The 13,685-nt window shown below is 41.2% G+C and overlaps 1 non-coding gene across 1 annotated transcript; it reads left to right on the plus strand.

Annotated features, from left to right (window-relative positions):
* The first annotated feature begins 8,918 nt into the window (after nt 1–8,918).
* On the plus strand, nt 8,919–9,024 carry LOC141625585 (small nucleolar RNA R71). The gene has a single exon (XR_012535357.1). It is a non-coding gene; the product is annotated as a small nucleolar RNA R71 (small nucleolar RNA).
* The last annotated feature ends 4,661 nt before the right edge of the window (nt 9,025–13,685 follow it).

The raw sequence follows: 13,685 nt of genomic DNA on the forward strand, positions 1-13,685 counted from the left end.
TTGACATGAACATCTATATAATTGCATGTGTGACCCGACTCCCCTAAACTCTTTTATCATATATTAATTACATCATTTTATTTACAAGTTATACAAACCAACCAACCAACCAATTGAATCAACCTAGATAGAATTCTACTCATAGCATTTCATAACGTAATTCCTTTCTCCTTGTGTTCGACCCTTACTTTACTACATTAATTTGTTAGCCAAGTTTAGGGTATCTTTGTTAGGTGTGTGATAGCCTATCAGGTAGAAAGGGTCGTCAGATTTATCTGTGCAGTGTTCGTGATGTTTCAGCTGAGCCGAAGTTGGAAGATATCGTTGTGGTTAAAGATTTCTTGATGTCTTTCCTAAGGATCTACCTGGTATTCCTCCTGAGCAAGATGTAGTGTTCTCAGTTGCCTTATTGCATGGTACTGGTCCCATTTAAAAAGCTCCTTATCGTACGTCACCAGCTGAGTTACAGGAACTTAAGAAGCAACTTGAGGAGATAAACGATAAGGGTTTTATCCGACCGAGTGCTTCGCCGTGGGGTGCTCAAGTTTTGTTCGTCACGAAGAAGGATGGTAGTTTGCGGTTGTACATCGACTACCGTGAGCTGAATAAGGTTACGATCAGGAATAAGTATCCTTTGCCGAGGATCGAGGATTTGTTTGATCGACTCTGTGGTGCAAGTGTGTTCTATAAGATCGAACTGAGGCAGGTTACCATCAGATTCCAGTTAGGAAAGAGGATATTCATAAGACTGCTTTTTGTTCGAGGTATGGCCACAATGAGTTCGTGGTGATGCCGTTTGGGTTGACGAATGCACCTGCTGTCTTAATGGATCAGATGAACCGCACTTCCAGCGAGTATATAGATAAGTGTATCGTGGTGTTCATAGACGACATACTGATTTACTCAAGAGATGAGGCTGAGCACGAGAGTCATCTTCGTGTTATTTTGGAAAATCTGCGTAAGTAGAAGCGGTATGCTAAGCTCTCGAAGTGTGAGTTTTGGCTAAAAGAAGTGACTTTCTTGGGTCATGTGATATCTGGGGATGGTGTTATGGTTAATCCGTCAAAGATTCGAGCTGTGGTCGATTGGGAGAGTCCGAAGAATGTGAACGAGATTCAGAGTTTCCTTGGTCTTGCTGGGTACTATCATCGGTTTTTGCATGATTTCTCTAAGTTCGCGAGACCTATGACTCAGTTAATGAAAAAGGAATCCAAGTTCATTTGGACTGAGCCTTGTGAAGCTGCCTCCCAGGAGTTGAAGAAGAGGTTGATTAATACTCTTGTCTTGACTGATACGGTCGTTATGTACCAAAAATAAATACCTAAGTATAACTAACAGAAGCTAGCGATAAGTAGCGTCGATCTCCACAGGGAGGCTAAGTATCTATTTGTAAGTCCGTCTATCTAGTCGTAATTGGGGGTTTAAATTTTGTTCGCTAAACTACTGAAGGCAAAGGTCAAGAGAAATAAAGAATAGAGAAATAAAGCGAGAAAATATGAGTTAAGTAATCAGATAAAAGAGGTATGTCAGGATTTCGGCTCACCATGGCAGTTCATCGACTTGATCATAAATAGTCTAGACAATCTACTGTGAGAAGGGCAAAGGAAAGGTCCTTCCGGTCCGCTATCCACCTTAGACTACTACTAACTTAACTTCCGCCCTCATTAGTAGTCTACTGTTCATAGCAGGTCTGGTCATTCCAATCTTGCGATCCAGGAACAAAGTTAACCAGATTAAAGCTATATAGAAGCGTGCACTCAACTAAACAGATTACAGTTATATTGCTATAGGGACAGATTCTCACAAACAAATCATCTAGCCTATTCACGACATCATCACAACACTACCATGGCTCCCCTAATCATAACATAGGGAGATAAGCTACACATGCTTTTGAAATCAATAACAATAAACATAAGCATACCAAGAAAAGACATAATAGAGAGAATAAGATTAAGCATAAACTAAACAAATCGATAACAAAAGAATAATAGAACAAGGATTAAGAGAAATAATGTATTGGATTAAGATTAAAAGGAAGAGAAAGATTATAATAAAGCAAATCCGGCGTAAAGAACAAGTAGCAGTGATTCAGAGCAAAGTTTAAGAGATTAAGAGTAATTAAGAGTGTGTAGAGTTATTTATGACCTAATCACGACTTCTTTATATAGAGAAGCGTTCTTATTAACAAAATAAACCTAACACGGAACCCGTGTAACATAGAAAATCACTCGATCGAGGCTTTTTATTCCCCTCGATCGACTATTTTTCCAGCCAAACCATTCGATCGAGCACTTAAGGCTCTCGATCGAACACTTCCAAATAAGCTCCTTTCGATTGAACATAGGATCTACTCGATCGAACTCCTGCATCTGCCAAACTACTCGATCGAACTCCAAAAGCTCTCGATCGAGTACTTTCCACTGAGAACAGGCTTGACTTCGTCTTGTCAGCTTCCAAAGACCTTCCTTCACGCTTCCCGAGGTATGACTCTTGCTATAAATCTCCATCTCCTGAAAATGCATGCAAAGTGGGTCGATTAAGGTATGATTCCACTACTTTTAGGTCCGTTCCTACAATTAAGACAAAACAAACCAACGTAGCCAATTCGGGGCATTTTGCAATACAAAGCGATACAAATGGCATAGAAATGCGTGCAATAAAAGGCTAAAAAGTCTATATAAATTGCACGTATCAAACCTCCCCAAACCGAACCTTTATTCGTCCTCGAGTAAACTAAATGCAAAGTAATGGAACGGATATGAAAACTCAAAGCTAGCTATAAATCGGCCACTTAAACCATTTAATGCAATCAAAAATTAACAGTCATAGCTACAACAGTCAATACGCAAATGAGTTGTATGATGTCTATAAATAAGCTGACATGTCGACCTTGCAAGACCATTAAAATCGGACTCTCACGGGTCACTCTTCTCTCATGAAGCAAGGGGTGAAAGTATATGTATAAGAGAAGAAGAGGAAATAGTCACTCACCTAAACTGCGACCTACATAACATGCATACAACAAAAATGATAGACGATTCCAATTACATACACACATTCCAACCAACAATGTCCGTCACAGCCGAGGGCTTACAAATGATATGGGAGAGTCAGGTCACAGGTATGAAAAGGCAAAACAGATTATGGAAATGTGGTGGTAAAGCGTCAAGCTAGCACCTAAACAGAACCATATAAGACTATCCAATTCTCAGCTGACTGAAATAGAACACAAGTGCCCTTCTTTGGCACAAAACTCACTAACCAATACACAATCTCCTCAAAAAGATATAAATAAAGTGGAGGAGTAAGACCGTCACAAACTTTCGTTTTTTAATACGGTCTATTCTTTTTCTTTTTCAACTTCTTTTTTTCATCTTTTTTTCTTTCCTTTTCTTTTTGATTCACGTTCTTTTTTCCTTTTTTTTTTCATTTTCTTTTTCTCTTTTTCATTCTTTTCCATGCTTTTCTCGTTTTCTTGCCCGCATTTCTTTCTTTTTCTACCAACTCCATATAAATGAGAATGAACCAAACTCGCAGCAATAAGGATATACCACAAAAATTACACTAAACTAACTTGACTGGCAGGCTTAATTGGGTGTAGCTAATGGGTCAAAAGCCTATTTTTGGCTAATGTACAGCTAAATGGGTGAAAATGAAAGAAAGGGGGAAATTGTAAGCACCTCCCTGTATGTGACACCGACCACAAACCCGAATGTATGCAAGCAAAAGGCAATCGAATCTCATAAATGTGCAAAAGTGATGAACATGCTATGCAAGGAGTACTATTCTCAATTCCTACAAGAACTGGTCATGAATGACACCAGCTATACGGCTCTAAAAACTCAGAAATTGTAAAGTAGTTTGCCAATTTTATCAGGTCAAGTCTATACAATAAGCTATATTTTTGACATTAACTCGTAGATATGCGCATGACTAAACTAATGACTGCCAATTAGATGCAAGGCTCAAGTGAAATGACAAGTTAAAGTGCAATTTCATCACGGAAATCTACCGTTCCGACTCACCCTATATGCAAAATGAGACGTGAATTTTTTTGATTTTTTCGAAATTTTCAATTTTTTTTGATTTATTTTTGAAATAAAATACAAATGCAAGCTGAAAAATAAACGTGAATGCAAAAACAAATGAAGACTCAAAGGATGCAATACCCTCCCCAAACTAAAACGGACAACGCCCTCGTTGTCCTCCAGTATACACCAGCAGAATATATAATGGGAGAGGGATAAAACAACCAGTAAATGAAGAAAAAATTGAAATCAATAAAAGAGCAAAAAGTACATACAAAATGACGAACTTCCCCAAACCAGCCAAAAAACTGGGGAAGTGAGTAGACCAACATAAGGAGTGGGGATAGGGATCGGTGTAGGCGTGGTCGTGGAAGACTGCCCAGCCTAAGTCGGTGTGGATCCCTCTCCAGTCATAGGTCTCTTCCGCTTCTTAGAAGCGGAAGTAGTGGTAGGTGGAGCGAGTGGAAGGTGGGAGAAAGGCAAAGGTGGAGGCAACCTACCCCTCACAGTGATGAGAGGTGTAAGATGGGGTAGGTCGGGATACGGAAGGGTCACGGACAAGGAACCACAAATCTTCCAGGTCCGATGGTCTGAATCTAACCAAAACATTGCCAACATGGCAGGAACATTCAGGTACTTTTCCCTATCTACATGTGCCAAGTCACGGGGAAAGTCAATGAAGATAGAACGAGCGAGGTAGGTGGCTATACCACCACAGACAATGGTGGCCGTCTTCTTCTTCCCAACAGTATTAAAATACAGAGCTGTCAGATAAGCAATGTTAAGAACAAAGGGGCCCTCACTATCAATGTTTAAATAGCCCCCTAAAATCGACAACTCAACATTGTTAATATTGTTAGGCTCTTTACGGCCAAAAATCATCCCTCCAATGAGACGCAAAAAGTAACGGGCCGGGGGAAGGTGAACATGAGCGAGCTTTCGCTCCTCAAAAGGGGTCGGTGCCAAGGTCCGCCAAAGCATACGTAGGACCTTCCTAGGAGCGTCCGACTCACCGTGGAGGGCAAACCTAACCTACTACCAAACTCAGCTAAGGTCCAGGTCGTAGTTCGGTTAAACAACCGAAAGGAGACACAAGGGTTGTCGTGGTCTGTGGCATAGGCGGCAGCTGAAAAACTCAAGGGTCAAATCCGGGTAGGTCAAGGCACTCATAGTAGTCAACCCGTTCATCCCCGTCCCGTTCAACAACTCAGCAGCAGGCTCGTAAATCCCCAATTTCTCAAGGGTGGTCCGACATAAAAATTTTGTAGAACTAATGTCACAGCGCTCTAAGTTATAAAAATGAGTACGATGAAGAGTTAACAAAACATACCTCAGGATAGTCAGGATGCGAGTCCAAGGAGTCATCAGCATGGAACGTGGCAGTGGCACGTCCAGCAGCAGGAGTGCCTCGTCCTCGACCTCGTCCACGGCCAGTAGTACCCGAAGAAGAAGCCAGTCCAGGAACTGGGCGGGGTACTAGGGCAGACTGGAAAGCAGCTGTCACAGCGGTTGACGACGTAGCAGGGGTCGTCACCGAAGAGGGAACAGTTCCAGCAGTAGTGGAAACAGTAGTGGAAGCGGCAGTGCTAGCAGAAACGACGGTGGCAGCAGCAGGGGTCACCGTCTCAGACAGGGATGGGGCAACAGTAGAGCTAGTCAAAGGCATTGTGTTACTATCCATCCTAATCAATCAATAAGTGCATAATTTAATCAATTAAACAATGAAAACACGATTTCCCCCATTTATCAAGAATTTTCGAAAAACTCGAACCCTAATGCCAAAATCAGGTCGAAAATTAAGTAATAAACAACATAAATAGGGAGGAAATCACTTTCTTGATTGAAGACCCACACGAGAACGTAAATTAGTCGACAAAATTGCAAGAAAACAGTCGGATTTCAACCAAACCCAAACAAACCCTAATTCCTAAATAAATCGCAACTAAGATGAAATTGAAGGTGGAATTATAGGGCTTTTGTCGAAATTTGAATTGTTCAAATAAAGTGGGTGATTGATTTGGTAAAGGGAAGGAATAAGGAGCATATGGGGATTTTCTCAGTGTTTTATCGCAAAATAGGAAAAAAAGGAAAGTTAGAATGAAAGTAAGAAGGGAAGTGTGTACTTCCTGCGTGATATAAGCATTAGTCACTCGATCGAGTGATTTGAAACCACTCGATCGAGGACTTCATCATCCGTGCTGCTCGATCGAGTAAAAATCTCCTCGATCGAGAACTCCTTTTTGACAATTCGATCGAGAGATATAAATTGCTCGATCGAACAAAAATCCTGGGCAATCCTCTCGATCGAGTACAAAAAGTACTCGATCGAGGTGTTCTCCTATGGCACGCATCCCAATGCGATAAATATTCCCCAAACCTGCATTGAAACACGTAGAAATACTTCCGCAAATACCAAATCACAAAAATATGCAGTCTATATTCGGTTTTACGCTAAGACTAACTACGCTATTGTCTAAAAGTCTAAAAAGCAATTAAAAAGTTTAAACGGAAATTCAAAATTAAAAAATGTTACAACGGGGCATTCCCCGCTTATCTTCCAAAACACTGTAGTAGCCCAAAAGAGGGCTTCTGACTGGAGGAGGTCCCTTCAGCATCGCGGACCATCCTCTTGGATCGTCATGAGCTTGATTTTGAATTAATAGCAAAGGAATAATTTGCGTCAACATACGCGTCCACCTTCTTCTTTCCTTTGGCATATTTATTGGCAGTGGCATTCTTATTTGCATCATTCCCATCACTTAATTGGACTTTAACTGTACCATGACCGATAGCATCTCCAGTATCCATTCTGTATGTACCTGCAGTAAGGAAAACAACAGAATAGTCCTCCTTTTTGCTCTCAGTCTGAGGCAGAGGTGTCACTATAGCAGCACAATATTCAATATTTTCAACTAGAGTGTCTAAGTCTGAGTCAATAGAGGGTAGGGCATTGCAAGGTTGAACTTGCATAGGGGCCCTACGAGCTTTGGACTGATGAAATATCAGCTCCTCATCTCTGACCTTAAAGGTAAGGGTCTTCCCCCGACATCAATTACCGCGCGAGCAGTAAACAAAAATGGTCGCCCTAAAATAATAGGGGTGTGAGAGTCTTCGGGTATGTCTAATACCACAACGTCCTCGGGAATAAAGAATCTCCCAATTTTCACATGTATGTCTTCTAAGACACCTAGTGGCCGTGATATACTACGGTCGGCCATATGAACGGCCATATTGGTGCAATTAAATTTGGTCAAACCTAATTTCTTAGCAAGAGATAGTGGTAAGACACTTACGCTAGCTCCTAAATCACATAGCGCGTTGTCAATTAAGTGGGTTCCTATATGACATGGAATTGAAAAGCTACTCGGGTCTGATTATTTGGGTGGTGTCTTATTCTGAACTAAGGCGGACCCTACTTCAATCAAAGCCATCGTTTCATGGTCACTTATATGTCTCTTACGCGATAAAATTTCTTTCATAAACTTCATGTAAGAGGGTACCTGGGTAAACAGTTCGGCGAAAGGAACGTTGACCTGAAGGCTCTTCAGGATTTCAGCAAATTTCCCGAACTATTGGTTGGCCTTATTATTCTGAAATTGCCTTGGAAAGGGAACCGTGATAGGAATTGCTAACCCTTTATTTTTTTTCCGCCAATGTCTCGACAGGTTCATCAATATTTCTGCTCGATCGATCCCTTTTTCCTCTTGATCGAGGTCTTTTACCAACAATATCATTCGATCGAGCATTATCAGCCACTCAATCGAAATTCTCTTTATCAGCATTACTCGATCGAGGTATGATTCCACTCGATCGAGCATTTTTCTTAGCATTTTCATTCAATCGAGGCATTTCCCCCTCTCGATCGAAACCTTGGTTAACAGCTTTACTCGATCGATCAAAAGTTTCACTCAATCGAGTAATATTCTCAGCAATTCCTCTCGATTGACCACCAGAAATGAGTCGATCGAGGAGTTTCTTCGGGTGCAGCATAGTTTCGTCTATGGATGACTGTTCACTCTCAGCAACAACAGGTCTCGGGTCTGATTATCCTCAACAGTTGACATTTTGTGTCCTTCATAAGAGAGACCGCTCCGCAAATTAATCAGATTTACCGTCTCATGAGGATTCTTTTCAGGTTGAGATGGTAAATGGCCCGGTTTCCTTAAAGATTGGTTAGCAGCGAGTTGAGCTATCTGAGACTCGAGTGATTTGATTGACGCATCTTTTTGTTGTTCACTCCTTTGTAATTGGGCAGTCAATGATTATATCATTGACTTCAACTAAGTCATCTCACTTACCCCACTAAAAGAAGCTCCTTGATTAGGCGGTGGAAAAGATGGAGACTTTTGAAAGCCTTGTTGAGCTTTATGAGGAGGAACATAAGGTTGTTGCTGCTGTGGTGGAGGTGTAGGATTCAACACATTCTGACTAGTCCATCTCAAATTGGGATGGACTCCACTCTGATTGTTATAATAGGAATTTCCTTGCCTATATTGCTGAAAGGCAAGGACTTGCTCCTTCTTAGTTAGACAGTCAACAGCAGTATGACCGGCATTACTACCGCACCTCTCACATGTAACGGTTTCTTGTCTAGTCAACAAGTGAACCGTCTGTTGATCACCAGCTTGCTGCGACTCCAACCTATCAAAACGGGCATTCATGGCTTCCAACTAAGCCACAACTCCATTATCAACTGAATGAACAGTTCGAATACCATCTCTCGGGTTCCCATACTCAGCACAGTGGGTAGCCATCTCCTCTATGATACCCCATCCCTTGTCATCATCATTGTTCTTCTAAAATCGCCCATTAGATGAGGCGTCCAATATAGCATGGTGGTCGTCATACAACCCATTATAGAACTGGTTGCATAAGAACCACTGATCAAAACCATGATGAGGGAGAGACTGCACCAACTTCTTGAACCGACACCAAGCTTCATAAAAATTCTCATCGGGTGCCTGCTTGAAACTTGTAATTTTTCCTCTCAGCTGATTAGTTCGTTGTGGAGGAAAATACCTCTTATAAAAGGCAAGGGCCAGAGTCTCCCAGTTGGTGATCCCGGCTGCTTCTCTATCAAGATTAGTGAGCCACTTTCGGGCTCCACCGGTTAAATAAAAAGGAAATAGGACCTCCTTAATCTTGTCCTGAGTCACTCCCTTTGTAGCGGGAATGGTTGAGCAATAGTCAGTGAAAACTTCCATATGTTTATGCGGATCTTCACCCGCCACACCTCGGTACAGGTTCTGTTCGACCAAATTAGTGTAGGACGGCCGAATGTCGAACGTATTTCCATCCTCAATCGAAAGCTTGAAACCTTTAGGGATTGAGGCAGCTGTGGGCTCTGAGTGACTCGTGATGTTAGGCATTTTCACTAGACTGACGGCAGAAATAGAAGTATCTTCTTCACAAGACTGATTTTCTGCAAACAAAAAGTGTTCTAGCTCGGGTTTGAAAGTACTCAAGGCTTCCTTTTGAATCTTTCTATGTAGTATTTGTCTAATACGGAAGGTCCTTTCTGGTTCAGGATCAGCTGGAACGAACTCTGACCTGTTAGACCTGGGCATAAACAAGACTAAAGGAAATAAATAAGAATTGTCTCAAGGAATTAAAAATTCCCTGAGACTGAGAAATAAATGAAACAAAAACAGATAAATAGGCTATTGCCTCCCGGCAACGGCGCCAAAATTTGATACGGTCGTTATGAACCAAAAATAAATACCTAAGTATAACTAACAGAAGCTAGCGATAAGTAGCGTCGATCTCCACAGGGAGGCTAAGTATCTATCTGTAAGTCCGTCTATCTAGTCACAATTGGGGGTTTGAATTTTGTTCCCTAAACTACTGAAGGCAAAGGTTAAGAGAAATAAAGAATAGAGCAATAAAGCGAGAAAATATGAGTTAAGTAATTAGATAAAAGAGGTATGTCAGGATTTCGGCTCACCATGGCAGTTTATCGACTTGATCATAAATAGTCTAGACAATCTACTGTGAGAATGGCAATGGAAAGGTCCTTCCGGTCCGCTATCCACCCTAGACTACTACTAACTTAACTTCCGCCCTCATTAGGTAGTCTAATGTTCACAACAGGTCTGTTCATTCCAATCTTCCGATCCGGGAACAAAGTTAACCAGATTAAAGTTATTTAGAAGCGTGCACTCAACTAAACAGATTACATTTATATTGCTATGGGCACAGATTCTCACAAACAAATCATCTAGGTTATTCACGACATCATCACATCACTACCATGGCTACCCTAATCCTAACATAGGGAGATTAGCTACTCATGCTTTTGAAATCAATAACAATAAACATAAGCATACCAAGAAATGACATAATAGAGTGAATAATATTAAGCATAAACTAAACAAATCGATAATAAAAGAATAATAGAATAAGGATTAAGAGAAATAAAGTATTGGATTAAGATTAAAAGGAAGAGAAAGATTACAATAAAGCAAATCCGGCGTAAAGAACAAGTAGCAGTGATTAAGAGCAAAGTTTCAGAGATTAAGAGTAATTAAGAGTATGTAGAGTTATTTATGACCTAATCACGACTTCCTTATATAGGGAAGCGTTCTTATTAACAAAATAAACCTAACACGGATTAGTTAACCCGTGTAACATAGCAAATCACTCGATCGAGGCTTTTTATTCCCCTCGATCGAGTATTCTTCCAGCCAAACCGTTTGATCGAGCACTTAAGGCTCTCGATCGAACACTTCCAAATAAGCTCATTTCAATCAAACACAGGATCTACTCGATCGAACTCCTGCATCTGCCAAACTACTCGATCGAACTCCAAAACCTCTCGATAGAGTACTTTACACTGAGAACAGCCTTGACTTCGTCTTGTCAGCTTCCAAAGACCTTCCTTCATGCTTCCCGAGGTATGACTCCTGCTCTAAATCTCCGTCTCCTTAAAATGCATGAATAGTGGGACGATTAAGGTATGATTCCACTACTTTTAGGTCTGTTCCTGCAGTTAAGACAAAACAAACCAAAGTAGCCAATTTGGGGCATTTTGCAATACAAAGCGATATAAATGGTATAGAAATACGTGCAATAAGAGGCTAAAAAGTCTATATAAATTGCACGTATCATTGACTCTACCAGAAAAGGGCGTCGAGTTCGATGTCTATTGCGATGCGTCTAAGGCTGGGTTGGGTTGTATCTTGATGCAGAAGGGTAAGGTTGTGGCTTATGCTTCTCGTCAGTTGAAAGTTCATCAGATGAACTATCCGACTCACGATCTTGAGTTAGCGGCGGTGGTGTTTGCACTTAAGTTGTGGCGACATTACATGTATGGGATCTCTTGCAGCATTTATACAGATCATAAGAGCTTGAAGTATATCTTCACTCAAAGAGATCATAACATGAGGCAGAGACGTTGGTTGGAGCTGCTTAACGACTACAAAGTTGAGTTGTAGTATCATGAGGGTAAGGCAAACATGGTTATTGATGCTTTAAGCCGCAAGGTGTGTCATGCTATGAGATCCGTGATGGTGTTACCTGATGACTTGAGTCGAGAGTTCTAGAAGATAAGCCTTGAGGTAGTTCTTCTTGGTACTTTAGATTTAAGTGCGATGATTGCTGAACCTGAGATTCTTCATAAGATCTGAATTATGCAAAGAGAGGATGAGTTCTTAGAAGGAGTTCGAGTCGCTATAAGCGAAGGTCGCGTCAAAGGCTTCGACATTGGACCTGATGATGGTCTGCGATTCCATGGTCATTGGTGTGTACCTAGCTCTGAGGTCTTAAATATAAGATTCTCAAGGAGGCTCATAGTACTCCCTATTCAGTTCATCCTGGTGGTGATAAGATGTACAAGGATCTGAAGCTAAGGTTTTGGTGGCCGAATATGAAGAAAGAGATCGCCGAGTTTGTGAGCCGTTGCATAACCTATTAGAAGGTCAAGTTCGAACATCAAGGACCTGGTGCTCTGTTGCAACCTTTGGAGATTCCCACATGGAAATGGGATTCTATTTCGGTGGATTTCATCATGGGTTTGACGAGGTCGCCGAGAGGAATGAATGCGATTTGGGTCGTGGTTGATCGTTTGACTAAGGTCGCGCATTTCATTCCAATGAAGGAGACTTGGAGTCTGAGGGAGCTAGCGAATGCTTATCAACGTTAGATCATTCGTCTTTATAGGGATCCTAAGGATATCATCTCTGACCGTGATCTGAGGTTTTTGTTCTCAATTCTGGAAGAAGTTGCAGTTGGCTTTGGGCAGTGAACTAAAGATGAGTACGGCTTTTCATGCTGCAACTGCTGGTCTGACTGAGCGTACGATTCAGACGCTTGAGGACATGTTGCGAGCTTGTGCTTTGGAGTTCTAAGTTAGTTGGAAGAAGAGTTTACCACTTGTGGAGTTCTCCTACAACAACAGTTACCAAGCGAGTATTCAGATGGCTCCGTTTGAGGCACTTTATGGAAGGAAGTACCGTAGTCCTTTCTGTTGGGACGATTCTAGTGAGGCAGTTGTTCTTGGTCCGGAGTTGGTTCAGGAATCAATTGAGCAGGTAATGTTAATTCGTGAGAAGCTTAAGGCATCCCAGAATCGACAGAAGACGTATGCACACTTGCGGCATAGGCCGATTGAGTTCGAGGTTGGCGATAAGGTTTTCCTTAAGGTTTCGCCGATGAAAGGTGTCAAGAGATTTGGGATTAAGAGCAAGCTTAGTCCTAAGTACATTGGACCTTAAGAGGTGCTCCAGAGAGTTGGCGAGGTAGCCTATAGGCTGGCTTTATCTCCGAATATGTCGAAGATTCACGATGTATTCCATGTGTCACCGTTGCGCCGTTATCACAGTGATCCATCCCATGTTCTAGAGGCTGATGTTATCGAGGTTGGGCCTAACCTGACTTATGAGAAACGACCTGTTCGTATTTTGGAACGTCAGGAAGAGAGGTTAAGAATAAGGTTGTACCTTTGATTCGAGTTCTGTGGAGGAGTCAGAAGTTCGAGCGGGAGACTTGGGAAACCGAAGCATCTATGCGAGAGAAGCATCCCTAATTTATTTTATCAAGTTTCGAGGACGAAATTTATTTTTAGGGGGTTGGATTGTAACACCCCTAATTTCTGTAATATATATTTCTTTATTTTATTTTCCCATATTTCGTATTTTGTTTTCCGGGAAAATATCCTTTCTCTTGTTTAATGGGCTAATCTAGCTCGAGTTCGGTGAAGACCCGTTTCTCCATTGGGTTTCACGTGTGATTTGAAGTGGATGGGTGAATTTTGGGCCTAAGCTTGGAATAAACCCACTAGCTTCTCTTATAAATAGGAGCAAAACATAAACCCTTGCATTCTTTTTCCTCTTATTTCCTCAAACACCTAAACCTAAATTATCTCCTCTCTTCCTCCCTTGTGCCACGCGTTTTCTGGTGCCTAGGGCTTTGTGTCGCTCCTTTCTTCTTCGTTCTTCATCGTTCTTCGTGCCTAGATTGATCATATTTTTTGTATCTATCTATCTTCTTCGTAAGTTTCGTAGTTTACGCGTTTTATATATAGTTTATAGTTTTATATATATATATATATATATATATATATATATATATATATATATATATATATATATATTATGGAAGACGGTCTTTAGATTTAATTGCATAATAAAGTAACTAGGTGTTTATCTTTTAACTGTG

Source organism: Silene latifolia, chromosome X (assembly GCF_048544455.1).
Source record: "Silene latifolia isolate original U9 population chromosome X, ASM4854445v1, whole genome shotgun sequence".
Classification (NCBI taxonomy): domain Eukaryota; kingdom Viridiplantae; phylum Streptophyta; class Magnoliopsida; order Caryophyllales; family Caryophyllaceae; genus Silene; species Silene latifolia.